A 15,428-nucleotide genomic window follows, 5' to 3' on the forward strand; every position below is an offset into this window, starting at 1 on the left:
CATACCAAAGACCAGACCACTAAATGGGGTAGGAGCAAGCTCACTTCTGAAATACGATTTTCTGCTGAGGAGTATTTTAAGGTAGGTCCTTTCCTGGTATTCTAGGACCTGAAGAAAAAATTAAATAGCTTCCTGTTACCTTTGATGGAAGGACCTCATTTCTTGCCCTTTATCACAAGAACAGCTTTTCTTATGCTAACCCTCTCTACAAACTACAGGAAAAAGAGATAGTCTATTCCTTCACTGATCACACTGTACATTCATCCTCTGCTCTCCTATTTTTAGGCTATGGAAATAGCAAAAAAATACTGGCTAAATCAATGCACAACATACTCACTGTTCATTCCATCGCTACTACGTTCGGCGGTGAAGAACCAACAGTATTTACAAATCTCTATGTCTGTTTCTCTGGGTTTGTCCCCCACAGAAGAAAAAAAATGCAATAGTCAGTGAAGAAACAATAAAAAGGTAAACCCTCTTGGTGTTTTCTCTAACATTTCCTGAGTAACATCCAGTAAAAGGGAACTGTCTTCAACTTCACGCAAGGAAGCTGCTTGCAGAACAGTATTGAATCCTCCTCAACCCCTGCAATAAATACTCAGATTGAATTAGATGCATTACGGGGAGGCCGGTAAAAAAAATGAACTAGTACTTTACAAAAGGAAAGCTTTATTGCAGCTGAGGAAAAACTGAACTGGCAGGTTTGTCAGGGTTGAAAATCATTACCCTGTGCAGAGAGAACTCACACAGCCTTGCTGAAGTCACACACAAGCTGAGGACAGATAAGCAGAGTTTGGGACAAAACCCCATGGCCACAGTTTTACTTTTGCTACACAATTCCACCCAACTGGTTGTATATTAGTTCCACGTGTAGCAAAGGGAGAACCTAAAACATTTGTACCATTAAAACTCAAGTTTCACCTTGCATCTAACACCACGCGACTGCAAACCCTCTCCAGAAATGGCACTCCTGCTTCCCTCCTCCTTAACCACATATTGCTACTTCCCTTCCATCGGACTAATGATTGTGCAGCTGCAAAGTGAGCTGACCCAAGAGCAAACTAAACCCTCTAAAAACAAAATAGCGGGGCAGTTGAATAAGCTTACCAAATGGAAAACTATGTGGCTATGCAACTGCTGAATCTGACACGAGGGAGAGGGAACGAGGTCACGGGGAAAGGGGGAACGTGCATCTCAGCAGCCACACGCCTTTACCGCGTATGTAGAAAGCAACATTTCACATTTTGTCTTCATGGGATCCTGAATAACAAGACTTGATCCTGATCCTGCCTTCTGCACACAACAAAATCATTAAAATGCCTTGTAGACTATTTGAAAAATAAAAAATTCACAGGAAGGGACGTTGCCAGCAGCATGACCATGAATATACCGCTATCTTACAGCATATACAGTCTTTGGATTGCCGGTGGGAAAACAGAGACGTTTATCGCCTTTCCTGAGGAGCAATCCTTTGTGCCCAGCCTCCTGGACGCCCATCAGCATTCACTTCTTGTGAAGAAGGACCTTATAAAACTTTGGAGGTGCTTCTATCCAACGAGAATGGAAGATACCAACCAACATCAGGACAGTTTGCCTACGAGAGCGCAAATCCATCGAGAAGTCAGTCCTTTCCCCTCATCATACAAGTATCTTTCTCCATTCAGTGTCAGGCATTAAATCTAGCAACTCAAACTATCCTAAAGCAATTTAACCAGCAATCTTTAATGATTCTGTACAGAGGGCTGAGTTTTCAGTGCTTTTGCTCGTCATCTTGACATCTCCCCTTCACAGTCCTAACATCCATCCCTCCTCCACCTAAAGCCCTATCTCGGAAAGGCTCGCCTCCTCCCCCAGCTCATCAACTCGCTGCGGGCCCTGCACGGGGAGGAGGTTGCAAGCCAGACAGACGTGTCTGGAAAGACAGGGCCGGCTGCCTTGGAAGGTCTTCACATGGCTCCTTCCACCAAAGGCGGCTTACTGCAGACTAATAATTTGTACAGCTTTCTTCTGTTCTCTTTGAGATGAGCTCAGGGGTCAGCTAGAAGCCTGGGTGAACTCAGGACACACACACAGAGGTGAGGAGATAGCTGCAGAGCATGAACCAAACAAGTTATGGATGTTCTCTTCAAAGACTACATGTCAAGGACTTACGATCTCAGGTCACGCTCTGGTTAAGCTATCAATACCGCAAGGAAAAAGATATCTAAGCAGCCAAAGCACTTCAGATAAGACTGGTGTTGACCACTAAAGCTGCACCGTGGTGCGTGTTCGTCTGCTAACTGCAACTGACTTGTCTCAAAACCACTGTGCCCCACACCTCTAGTAACAATGTCAGCAGGATGCTTTCAAAACAGTTTAAGTGTGGTTTACATAAGTACGTACAACGCTAGCCATAAGCACGCATCAAGGACACGTCAGGCTTGCATCTGTCAGTCCCACCAACTGGAAGGCACAGGAGTTAAACAACCTTTCGGTGGATCTCCTACCTATCGATCACTACCATTACCACCAGGTTAGCTGTACCCACGAGATGAGTAGTTCATGAAACAGCAAAAACAAAAGACCAGCCGTTAAATCACAACAACAACAACATAACTTACTAGGAAAGTTAATCGTAGTTAAAACTGGTACCAGAACTAAAGAAGCTGCTCAACTGCCACAGGGGAGGAAAGGACAAGTATTCAGGACTGTCAGCTTTGGCTACTGAACTAAAGAAAGGCGTATTGCAGCAATTTGCTCTGGTATAACCACCCATAACTAAACAGCCCCCCCAGATTAACCCCGTTTTACACATTCAAACAGCCCCGTAAGACTCAGGCTGAAAGCCAGGCAACAGAAAGCAGCAGAAAGCAGCAGCTAACACGAGCTGAGAGCCAGACCACCCTGCAGACCCCAGCGTTTGCTCTGAGCAGGCTCCCATCACCGCGGTGGCGTGCAGGAAGCGGCGCTGGGTGCAGGGCATGGTGCTGCCAAATCACGACCTCGCTCCGTGCTCTCCCTGCCCCCTCCGGCTCCCTCCCGCGTCGCTGCACCGCGCTTCTCCCGGAACGGCTTCCAAAGGAATTCTCTGAATAGAAACAGATACAAGCAGCAGGGCTAAAAATAGACAAGTACGAGCTGAGACATTTATGACGTCCTCAAACTGGTGGAAACGCGCTCAACTGCCTCAAAAAAAGGGCACCGAGTTGTTCCACGCTACGAGGGACGCCGAGGAACAAAGTAGGGAGTGCCACCAAGAAGCGAGCTGGAAGGGGAGGGGGCAGTTCTGACTTGCAGCACCGTCATCAGATCACATTACAGCGCTCCAGACAAAAAGCAATGGTTAAATTACAAACCACAAGTGAAATAAAAGCAAATGCACTGAAAAGGCGTTAAAACCTCCCAATATCAGATTTTGGAGCCTGGCTTCAGAGTTGTGGTGGCAACACTGAAGAGCTCAGACACCATTCCTACGTCTCTACCAAACCCTGCTCCTTGAACTAGATCCTCGGGGAAAAAACAGCAAGACTGATACTCATGGAACACTCACACTGATGAAAACAATGTAAACCAGAAGTCTCACTGACAAAAAATCCTTTAAATACATACAGCAGGATATTCCTGAATATCTTCCTGCAACTTCCGCAAGATCACATTTCACAGGGTTCATCTTAAGCAAGAGAAGAATCCACCAAAATAAAAACTTTTTTTGACTGACATACACCATACGTCACTCAATAAACAATAACAATAAGAAGTTTTACTGTCCGGAATAAAAAGTTCCAGAAGGAAGAAAAGAAACAATAGTTTCAAGGCAGCATTGAAAGTTTCCTTCCTTAACCATCTTAAGCTTTTACTGTGCATAAAAACTTGATGAAAACTCATGGCTGTTTGATCTTTGATCAGGCTGGAAAAAAAAACACACCTTTAGGAGTCTTTTAGCCCCACACTCACTGTTCCAGCCTCCCACTATTTATTTATTTATTTTACCTGGCTTGGCTGCCACTCAGTTTCTGCCTGCAGCAGGAGGCTCCCACTCCCCGCACCAAACCTCCCCAAGCCACACCAGTTTACAATACAGGTGGAGAATCTGCACAGAATCTTTGATTTTGCAAAAACATGTGTTGTTTTTTTCTTCCTTCCAAAACATCCTTCCTATCAACGGACCATTAAGAAATTTGTTTTTGCATTAATTTATTCACTTGTTTTCATAAAGCTTACTTTCTATTTCAAATGTCTTTTTGTATTTCACAGGGTCATTTATCACTGCGCTGTACAAAACAGCCCCTGGTTCGGCAGAGGTATGCCAACTTCTCACTGTACAACACATTAAAACGCCCAAGATGTGTTTTCTAGAACATCCTCAGAAGGCATTAGCCACTTGTCTATTTCACCAGCCATCCAAGAGACCAAGCACTGTGCTGCAAGATCAAGTCACTCGCTTTTGACAAAAGTGGGCTCTTCACGTCTCGGTTTCTGAACCAGCTAGCTTATTTTTATTAATTGCAGCACCTTGCCCTTAGCACACACGTGAGCCCCAAGATTGCATCTGGAATACACACACTGTTAATTGCAGCATACAACTCCAGCAACAGCATTTAAATATTACACGTATCAGCTTTAGCGATTATACTGTACCTATAAAAACATCACTGAACAAATGCTTTGGCAGTGACAGCCTTTAAAACCATTTCAGCAGATGAGTTGTAAACACCAATTTTGCCCTAACAAAACAAAAAAGCTGTATGGGTGTGAAAGCCAAGCAAGGGATGAGCAAGGGATAAGCAAGATAAAACATTACAAGTTTTAAAAGTTGCATTACAAGCTTAAGTAACAGTTGTTTAATCACAATAATAATTTTCAGCCATTTACGGAATGTTATGCAGAAATCCTAGCACAACAGGGGACTGTTACTTGCTGTAAAAGCCACTATGACATTGTAAATAAATTAAAAAAGCAATGGTAGACAAGTTTAAAATGCAGAACATTTTAAAGATGGTCTCAATTTAACATGAGGGCCATTTTCATGTTCAATGAGCACGCTGCGCAAAACATGGCTTTTTGAAAACTAGCAAGGACAAGCTGACACATGGGTATAAGGTGAATGAATGTAAGTTACAATCGAGAGACAAAAAAAATTCAACTCACCATTTCACATGCCTCCTCCGCTAACAGCGAGAACCCAGACAAGCCCACTTATTTAAGAGGGCAGCATTCACCCAAAGCTGCAATCAGCAGCAAGTGAAATACTAAAAAGTTGCTCACTGTTACCACCTGGGCATCTGCAGGGGCTTGGGGGTGTTCACAAGGACAGGGGTCTCAGACGTGCAGGTATTGCCCTTTTGGTCCCTCCGCTTTCCCTTGTCTAAAACCTGGACCACAATGCTTGCCAACCCTTCTGCTGTGCTCCAAAACTCCAGGGCAGAAGGTATTAGCATGCACAGATCTTTGATACCCCAAAAAGAACCTTGAGTTTTTGAGATTTGTTGTCATGGAAGTTCCTGTGAGATCACAGCTACATCACAGGAAATTTCTCCCCAGGATGGAATACAAGAACAGCAGAACGCGATGAAGCAGCTCTCAATACGTTGCATTTAAACGTCACTCAATACAGGACCTGAGAACAGCAATTTTAGGGAGAAACAATTTTTACTTCCACTTATTCATGCAAGCCATTTGAAGAGTTATGAACACATCCAACAGAAACATTACGCCCTTTCCAGGCTTTTTTTTTTTTCTGGAAAAAGAAGAACGAAAAAGCATGTTTAAATAGATTATCTCGTTCCCAAAGCCAGAGACATAAGGGAACTTCCCTTGAATCATTTTAAGTTGTCCAATATTCTACGTATGATGAATAAAAGCCAGAAAAATCCCAGAACGTGAAGCTTCAAGAGTAAGGCCTTCCACATGAGTTAGGCATTAGTGTATATTCAAATGTGCAAGAAGCTTTGAGAACAAAAACCTTTGTTCAGTTGAATTGTCACAATTCCCATCAAATTAAAAAAAAAAAAAGCAGTAAAACAGAGCCCAAAGAAAGCAACTGAATTGGGTCAGAAGAAAAACTAGGGTTAAAACTGGGGAGTCAAAAATCAACCTTACACGCTCGTGGATCCACAAAAGGTTGTAATTTTACTTCACAGGCGACTAAAAATAAACCAATGTTTATCTGGGACTCACTTGTCAGTGGAGATTTCAACATAGTGAAATACAAGTTGTTGTTTAAAAGCTAAAGTATACTGATGTCAATCTAAAGTTCCTCCACTGTAAACAAGTATTTCTTTGGCCAAACTTCCCAAATCTTCAGTCAAACATCCAATTGCTGTGTAGGACTTGAGAGCTTAAATTCAAAAAAAAAAATTCTAATCCTCATTACCAGAAACCACTTTTTGTCATCACAAAAATAGGCACTTTTAAGGCACAATTTAATACTTGCTCTGTTTTTTTTTGTTGTTGTTTTTTTGTGGGTTTTTTTGTTTTTTTACTACCTTCAGTTTGCATTACAGGAAAGTATGATAATGTTTTAGTTAGCTTTCAGATTCTTGGAGCTGAAATGTTTTGGATTTAAATACAATTGGAAAATATTCATGGCATCATGGAGATTATTTTTTTTTACACCAATCCTAAGCATAATAAAATCTTCATTTTATACAGCCTTAGACAGAATAAACCAATGGCTTCCTTTCACTTTTTTTTTTTTTTTGAAATTTGGGTCATTTTAAAAGTAATACAACATCTGAAACAAAGGAATAGATGCTAAATACAGCGGGTCAATATTTTAACAAAACGTAATACATGCCAGAAGCTGAACTACTTGGAAATCCAATTTAAAATAGGCCCTGGAAGAGCTAAGCGCGCCACTTCTTCCCAACTGGTCTTTGAGATTTCAAGACAGCAGAGCTCCCCTCTTCCCTAGTCATCAAATCCCATACTGGTATAAATATATCCCAACACACCTTTGGAAAAAACAACCTAGTGTAAAGCTCTATTTTCGGTCTTTCACGCATCGCCTTCAGCTGGATGTTTTTAGGCTTCAACTACAGTAAAGCAAGTAGGGTTTAGATGCGCTTTTTGGCAAAGCTTTGCAGTTTGAGCTCTGCTTATGTGAGGTCACTTTACGTGGCAGAGAAATTGCGAAGTCTGAAGTTGAGATGCTTCAGGAAATGTAAGAGGTGGTTAAGGTCTCAGCTTAGTAAACAGAGGGACTAAGTGAGTCTCTAAATGGAGCCGGCTTTCCCCACCACAAGAATGCCAGGAGAGAGAGCTTATCCCTTCCCCTTCAACACTTCTCCCTCGAAAGAGAACAAAGAGATTATCTTAAATATATATATAAGATGTATTTCACAGCATGTCTGCTCACGTACAAACTTCTAGGAAAAAGGCAACTTGTCAATGCTGTGCTACACAGACATAAAAGCAGAACAAAAATGCACTTACAGAAATACCAGGAAAAATAAGGTGCAAACCAAGCCCTTAACTTTCCAGCTGGCATTACAGCTGCCCAGCTCCTACACAGCTAAATGCTAACTGAACAACACCAGTTTACTGCTCTCTGCAACGACCTGAAAGGAAGGTGTGGGGAGCTGGGGGTCGGCCTCTTCTCGCAGGTAACTAGCGATAGGACAAGAGGGAACGGCCTCAGGTTGCACCAGGGGAGGTTCAGGTTGGAAATGAGGAGACATTTCTGCTCAGAAAGAGCAGTCAGGCGTTGGGACGGGTTGCCCAGGGAGGTGGTGGCGTCACCGTCCCTGGGGGTGTTCAAGGAAAGGTTGGATGTGGCGCTTAGGGACAGGGCTCGGTGGGTGACATTGGGGGTAGGGGGGTGGTTGGACCAGATGATCTTGGAGGTCTTTTCCAACCTTACTGATTCTGTGATTCTAAGACACAGTTGCAGGACCACGTATTTCACTGGGCCAATGTACGAAGGGGCGCAGAGAAGAGTTTCCCCTCTTCCTCCTGCCCGGGTGTGCCAGCAGGGCTCCCTATTCCCGTATTATTTCATTACAAACTTTCAGGGCAACTCATCAAAGCAGGAATTTTGTTTGTTTGCTGAGACACACCTAAGGCTCCCCAGCATTAATGACTCCGTTTCTGCTGCAAGGAGCCAGGCTCTGGATAATTTGAGCAAATCAAAGTAGGAACCCATCCTATCAGCGATCAAACTCTTCCCCCATCCCAAACCTGTCGCGTAACCACCCCGAGCCACATCCTCCTCCTGCTCGCCCACACTCCTCAGGCCGCTTGTTGCCTCTCTCCCTCAACGCGCTGCCCTAAGACCTGTTTAGTCAGAGGGAAAACACCATCAGAAGAGCATGCCAGCGACAGATCCCAACTTAGACAGTGCAGCAACTGGAAGGGGCGGAAGAGCCACATGTCAGCTTGCAGTCGGGGTCTGTTGATAAAGGGACCTGTAACAGCAAAACCAGTTCCCCACCACCCACCTCTCCCTCGGGTCCTGATGAGGGAAACGATGACGGCTCCAGCTGCCACGCTCTCCCATTTGTTCTCTCCTGCAGCCGGTTCCCATCCCAAACAGCCACTTAGCCTCTGCTAGGGGGAAAAGCTTTTTGCTACCACAGCCTGACTCAATGTTCAAAACTTGCTTGTTCTGGCCTGCAAGGTAAAACGCGTCACTCGGTGTGTTTTTATGCTCAAATTTTGCTTAGATATTAAAATCACCTGAAAAGGGAGAGTTCTGAGGTTCCTTGCCCTATGTTTGATCATATTTTCCAATAAGTAGGTCACTTCACAACTACAGAAACTTAGGATGCCTTCTATTGATGAGTTATTTTAATGGATTTGTTTACTGAGATGAAATAAAGAAGTTAAAAATATTTCTCTTCCCTCACTCCCATGACTCAAGCAAGCACTCAAAGCACTCCCCAATAATCAACAGAATCAGCAAGGGAGATAAATCATAAATATTTGAGGTAAGTTTCCTAGCAGAAACTAAACCTCACTGAGGTTTCATTTCAGAGGACTGCACAAAAAGGGCTGTCCCAGCTTTTCTCAGATTCAAGATCCCGAACTATTAAATACTTTTAGCCATCTAACTTTGTTTTAACCTTTGTCTACAGCTGAAGGGGGTTTCTAGGGTTTGGGGGAAGAGGGCTGGATTTGCAAGAACTGGAAGAATAGGCGGATCCGGTTCACTCTTATTTTACACTTATCTAATTCTGGAAGGTTTCAGCTTTACTCTCATTAAAATGTAATTTCAAAAACCATGTTGACACACAGAGCTTCATAAAATGGACTGTTTGGTATACAGAAGTACAAAAAGAACTCACCCTAACCTTTCACAAAAGGTAAGTGCACACTAAACCCTCATTTACAATGCTTGCAATTCCTAGACAGAACATACGTGGGACTTGGGCAATGTTATCACTCCCAGACGATCAAATGTTTGACCCATTTCCCTCACAGGACTGCTAAATTACAGACCTCAGTTCAGCTAGCACCAAGACACCCAATTACCCCTTATTTACAAGCAAAGAAATCACCCTGATTTAGAATACGCACCTTATTGCATTTTCACAGCATTTTCCTACACATATCTCCAGCGCCCACTCAACTTTCCACCTGCGAGGAGTCACGGATGACTGTTACCACCACCCCTCCTAAACTCCATCCCTAATCCACCGCCTTCTCAAAGGCGTGCAGGAACAGATGGCCTTGGGTTTGCCCGAAGAACTACGGATTTGTCAAGCAGTTGAACCCGGAGAAGGCAACAGCTCGAGGGGGATCTCATCGCTGCATACACAAACCTGAAGGGATGGTGCAAGGACAGAGCCAGGCTCTTTTCTGTGCTCAGTGCCAGGACAAGAGGAAACAGGCACAAGCTGGAACACAGGAGGCTCCGTCTGCACAAAATGAAATGGTTTTTCACTGCACAGGTGCTGGAGCACTGGAACGGGTAGCCCGAAGAAGCTTTGGAGCCTCCCTGCTTGGAGACCTTCGAAAGCTGCCTGGACGTGGTCCTACCAGCCTGCTGCAGGTGACCTGCTTCAGCAGGGGGTTGGACCAGGTCATCTCCAGACACTTGCTGCCAACCTCAGCCAGTCTGTGGTCGAGTGAAGCAAAAAAGGGAAGGAAGTCTTAAAACTGGAAAGCTGTTATCAGTAATGCCCCACAAGCAGCTTCATTTGGGACATCTCTTAAGCTCCAGCAACTCTGCTCAGACAGTCACAAAGAAAAGTGAAAGCCTAATCATTTCTGCAATTAAACCAGGCAGTGCGAGAGTCATTAGGACTTTAATCCAGCAACACATCAAGAGATGAAACGGTAGTCACTGAAGACTGGAGTGGAGTACGCATGTACAGTTGCAAGGAATTTCATATTTGCAATCGTAACAGAACCATTCAAGAGAGATAACGCATCTTTTCCGAAGATGCAAAGAGAAGTTCCTGGGTATGGCTGTTATCTGAACATCAAGAAGCAGCAAAGAAACCCAACAGGTTGAGGACACATATCAGGAGCCAGAAACTTTTCTCAAACACTTGAAACAACTTCATTAACTTGACTTCACAAAGCTCGTAACACTGGATTTCAATTTTAACACCCAATTTCAGACGGCTACCCCTTGGCACCTCACCCACGTTCAAAACACTCAAACTCATTCAGTGGCTATGGAAAGGAAGCAAAACACGAGGTTGTGAAGCACAGCACGGCTCCTCCTCATCACGTTCAGGCACCCAAGGTTAACACCTGTAAGCCTAGTCATTCGTATTCGCCTTAAAATGGATCACAAGTCAGTGCTCTGAAGAACATGGGACTGAAAGCTGGAATTAAAGCCCAGCAGCAGAAGACATCTGTCCCTCGGGGTACTGCCCCTCGAAAGCGCAGAGCACAACTTCTCAAGCACAGTCCTGTACGTACGGCCTGATAGCAGGGCAGGGTTTGGCAGCGGGGTTCCTCGCACATTCACACTGCTAGAACAGCATCTAAGACAACAGGCACTTTTTTAAAAATTAAGAATGAAAATACAGAATTTCAAAGAGAGAAGAAATCAGCGGTTGCCTCCAAGAACAGGGAAACACGCACTGTGTGATAACACAAAATATCAGTCTAGTGTTTACCATAAAATAGCCGTGATTCAGTTAACATTTAGAACCAAACAGACAGAGCAAAGAAAAAAAGATTTAAAAGCCATATGCTCCATTCTACATTATTATATCCACTATTCTCAAAATACTTGTCATTAAATAGTTTTCACTTCTCAAAAGGAATCTCAATATGGTCTCTAAAGAATCGCCCTCTGAATACCTACTTCTAGGAACAACATTGTAGTCATGGGAAGTAGAACTGAAGTGTTCTAGATGACACCTATGCCACACAGCAACACTGCAGAACGACTTCCTCTCTACGCAGCTACCCATTAACAATACTTAGAAACACGGTCACAGCTACAGAACTTTACACCTTCGACCACAGGGCTGCCTAACACAGTAAGACAAACTTTAATTGAACTGGGTTAGAAAAGTGCGAATCTGATGGCTCAGATCTGGAGGTTAAGAAGAAAGTATCTGTGTTGTCTTCAAGTAACTTTGGATTTAAATACTAAACGATTCTGGAACAGAAATTCTGCCAAACCTGCATCTTCTGCAGAGCTGGAATAAACCGTTTCCTGTGTGATAAAGAAAAAAAACAAACAAACATGTTCACCATACAAATACAACTAAGGGCAAACCTTAAGTTCTGAGGAAGATCAAAGCTCCCTCAACATGGGAAACATTTCATTGTTTTTAAATGCAAAATTGCTATGCTTAACCAGGTTAGGGACTCCTCCAAGCTCAGCTGTTGGAAGACCTGATTTAATGAGCTGGGGAGCAAAGGGAAAAATGTTTGACAAGTTTCTTCAAAAGAAGCCACAGCATCTTGCAGCTCCCACAAAGACAACAGGACAAAAGAGAATTACTGCAAGGCAACTGAGAGTTACAAACAACTCTGTCCAAGGGAGCTGCGCAAAGTTGGTCACATAACCTGTACCTTGCCAGCTCTACCATCTGGAGAGAACACCAACAAAACAACATGCTCAGCAAAGTTAAGATGCAGTAAAAGCAAGCTGAGCAAGCCATGAGATCTCAGGCATCAGAGCTTTAGTCTGCCTGCCTGCAGCCACTGTTCACTCCCCACAGTATTGAGAAGTCATGGGGGAAAAAGGGATGAAGGTAACACACTTGTGAAATAGATTGGAAGAGCCCCCAGGTGGACTGGGAGCTCTGACAGTTGGTTGGCCAAAATTAAACAGTGTGGCCTTTCATGTTAGAGCAAAGCAGAGAAACCTTTTGTACAAGTTTTTGGAAAATGTGAACCTTAAGTAATTGCAGAGGAGCTTCTTCACAGCCTTTCATCCGAACCAGCACTTTAAAGAGCATAAGCTGTTTAGGGAAGCTGTATGAAAAACAGTACAAGCCCAAACTAGGTCCCTGAAAAGCGAAGAGGACACAATGGGCTACCAGTGAGCAGCCTGCATCAGAGAAATAAAATAAGTAAGAGCTCCAGCAGAAGGACAACACTGAAGTAGATATTACTTGTATTTCTTCTAGCAACTTCTATTCAATAGTTTTGAAGCATACAAATATAACACCAAGTTTCTTTTCATCTGTCATCTAATGAAGGGAACAAGTCACTGGGCTTCTCTTTTACCAAGGTCATACGAGGCTGCTGCAAATCTGGAAGCAGGACACACTTCTTCAGAGTCCTGCTCCTGTGCTTTTATCAAACAAGATCAAAGATAAAAAGATAAATAAAAGGTACATATTTGTTTTCTTACTCTTTGCCACAGAACCTATTCCGAGCACTGGTATTAAACAGTACCAAAATTGTAAGTAAGTATTACTAGTAATACTAATTATTACCAGAATAGTAATATGCCATGATACTTACATTTCTGAAGCACTATTAATCAGCATTTAATTCTGCTATGATGACTATCACTAGGGGGACACCAGCAACAAAAATAAAACAGAGCAAAAACGGTCTTTAATAAGGAAAACATCACATAAAAGTCCATGAAAGGAATAGAAAACATCAAAAATTACCTTCTACAATTCCAAAAGGACAAATAAAAAAAGGAGAACTAAAAAAATAAAAACAAGAAACAGTAGATTCTAGTAACTGGCAAGATTTTGCTGATGGTATTTTTCTTAGCTTCCCCTAGGTTGTAGCAGTAAATCTAACTCCGATCTGGAATGGTCAAATCTTTTTGTAACTCATGGCACCAGGAGCTTTTTCAAAGCCTAGCCAAAACAATGCAAGTAAAGCTGCCTAAATTTTTGAATTTCCCTGCTTTTGTTTTTATTAAACAATTTTTTAATCAGTACACTGATAGAAGCGCATCTAGAACAAAGGAGAACAGAGCTTTTCCAATTCCCACTCCTCCCTCTCTCCTTGAAGTTACCAAGATTGTTGAGGCTAAAAACACAAAAGCTCGCCCATTTTCCAGACTAAACATCAAAATCAGTTTACACCAGCTAATCCAGTTTCTCTGTGTAACACTCCAGGAGCCCCAAAACATCATTAATGCTGCAAACTGACTTAGCTTAGCTTGCTCCAAAGTTACCTAGGGTAAGGTTAAAAATAAATTCTTTAAACAAGTTAGGTCAAACCACCACAGAGAGATCAGGCTGAGGTATAAATACTGAGTCAGCCAGGTAAGAATCCAAACCCAGATTCCTCTGGAGAACGCGATACAACTGCGGGAACTGCTGAAGGGACCTGGTAAATAGGAAAAAGAAAAGCTGAGCTGCTGCCGTTTGCTGTGCAGGGCTCCATTTCAGCGGAAAGTGCAGCTCCTGCGGGCCTGCACATCCTCCCCCTCCCTTCCCTCGCATCCAGCTCCGATTTCTCTCCTTGAAGGGAAAAAAAAAAAAAAAAAAACACACCACCCAGCTGCTCTCACGCCAGGACGGCCCCTCCATCTCGCCAGCCGCCCCGGAGGGGATCGCCCTGCTCTGGCGGCTCGCTCCCAGCGCTCATCACCCGCCCGAACTGGGAGCACTGGTGCTGAGCTCCTGCTCCCGGCAGCACCGCCGCGAGCCCCGTGCCTCGCACACACCTGTGGGGGACCGGCCCCGCACCCGGCTCCCCCCCGAGCAGCCCCCAGGTGCTTTATTACAGCAGCGCCGCCGCACTTTTTTCTTTTTTTTTTCCCCCCCGGTATTTATTGCAGGTTGCGGAGTTGAGCCCCTCGCCACCGGGCACGGCAGGCCCGATCTGCCCCCAGCCCCTTCCCGAAGGGCTCGCTGTCCCCCTGCAACGCCTTTTACCGTAACGGCAGCACAGCTGACGGCAAAGCCCTGCCCTGGCGTCCCCCTCTCCTCAGGCGAGGAGCTGGAGGGGACCCCCACCGAGCGGGGGCTCCCTCCCCAGGCAACCCCCCCCCCCCCCCCCCGGCGCTCGGGGGCACCTCGCCGTGCCACCACCGCCCCCCAGCACGGCGGGGACACCCGGCAGGGGGAGCAGGGACGGGGGCAGGGCGGCGAGGCCGGGCACAAGGCCGCCGGGACGCCCCCGGCACAAAATGGAGGGGGGGGGGGGGTGAGGAAGGGGGGGGGGGAGGCGGCGCCCCCGCTGTGCCCCGAAGAGCCGAGAGCCGCCGGGCCGGGCCCGAGCGCTGCCGAACGTTACCGAACGTTACCGAGCGTTACCGAACGCTGCCGAGCGCTGCCGGACCGCCCGGCGGGTACAGGGAGGGGAGGGGGGAGCTGGAGGAGGGGGGGGGGGGGTTGGCGCGCGCTGCCCCCCCCCCGGCCGGTACCTGCCCTCACAAAGCAGCAGCGCCCACCGCCGTCACGTGACCGCCCCCTCCTCGCCTCCACGCGCGCGCCGGGCAGCTCCCCCCCCCCCCCCCCCCCCTCCCCACGTGACGCCGCGCGCGCGCCTTTCCCCCCCCCTCCCCTTCTGTTTTTTTCACTCCCCCCCCCCCCCCCCAAGGCCCTCACGCACCAGCAGCGCGCGCCCATCCGCCGGCCCTTCCGCCTAACTCCCCCCGGCACCACGTGAGCAGGGCGAGGGAAGCCGGCCCCTTCCCCCTCACGTGACCGGGGCGCCGTTTACCCCGCGCGGCGGAAGGGGAGGGGTGGCCACGCCCACATGGAGGGAGGGAGGGAGGGAGGGAGGGGGTGGCCCCGCCCCTTCCCGGTACGGGGGGGGCGGGGGAGGGGGTTGGGGGTGCGCAGACGTCGCTGAGGGTTAACGGCTGTACGTTAGCGGGGCTGTGCTCGCCTCACGGGTCCGTGCTCCAACCGTTCCCCTGCCCAATGTCACCCACTGAGCCCTGTCCCTAAGCACCACATCCAGCCTTTCCTTGAACGCCCCCAGGGACGGTGACTCCACCACCTCCCTGGGAAACCCGTCCCAACGCCTGACTGCTCTTTCTGAGAAGAAATGCCTCCTCATTTCCAACCTGAACCTCCCCTGGTGCTACTCGAGGCCGTTCCCTCTTGTCCTGT

The 15,428-nt window shown here is 46.2% G+C and overlaps 1 protein-coding gene across 7 annotated transcripts in view; it reads right to left on the minus strand.

Annotated features, from left to right (window-relative positions):
- The window catches only part of LOC106045176 (ubiquitin-associated protein 2), a 128,646-nt gene extending 113,568 nt beyond the window's left edge, over positions 1-15,078 (minus strand). The window contains exon 1 of one of the 7 annotated variants that reach the window (XM_066988562.1): positions 14,923-15,078. The gene's annotated coding sequence lies outside the window, so the exon portion shown is untranslated. Of the gene's footprint in view, positions 1-2,981; positions 3,214-5,127; positions 5,461-13,859; positions 13,999-14,624; positions 14,644-14,734; positions 14,825-14,922 lie in introns of those variants that run through there. The other 6 variants (XM_066988563.1, XM_066988567.1, XM_066988570.1 and 3 more) reach the window with 6 other exon arrangements.
- Positions 15,079-15,428: the final 350 nt, after the last annotated feature.

Source organism: Anser cygnoides, chromosome Z, assembly GCF_040182565.1.
Source record: "Anser cygnoides isolate HZ-2024a breed goose chromosome Z, Taihu_goose_T2T_genome, whole genome shotgun sequence".
Lineage (NCBI taxonomy): Eukaryota > Metazoa > Chordata > Aves > Anseriformes > Anatidae > Anser > Anser cygnoides.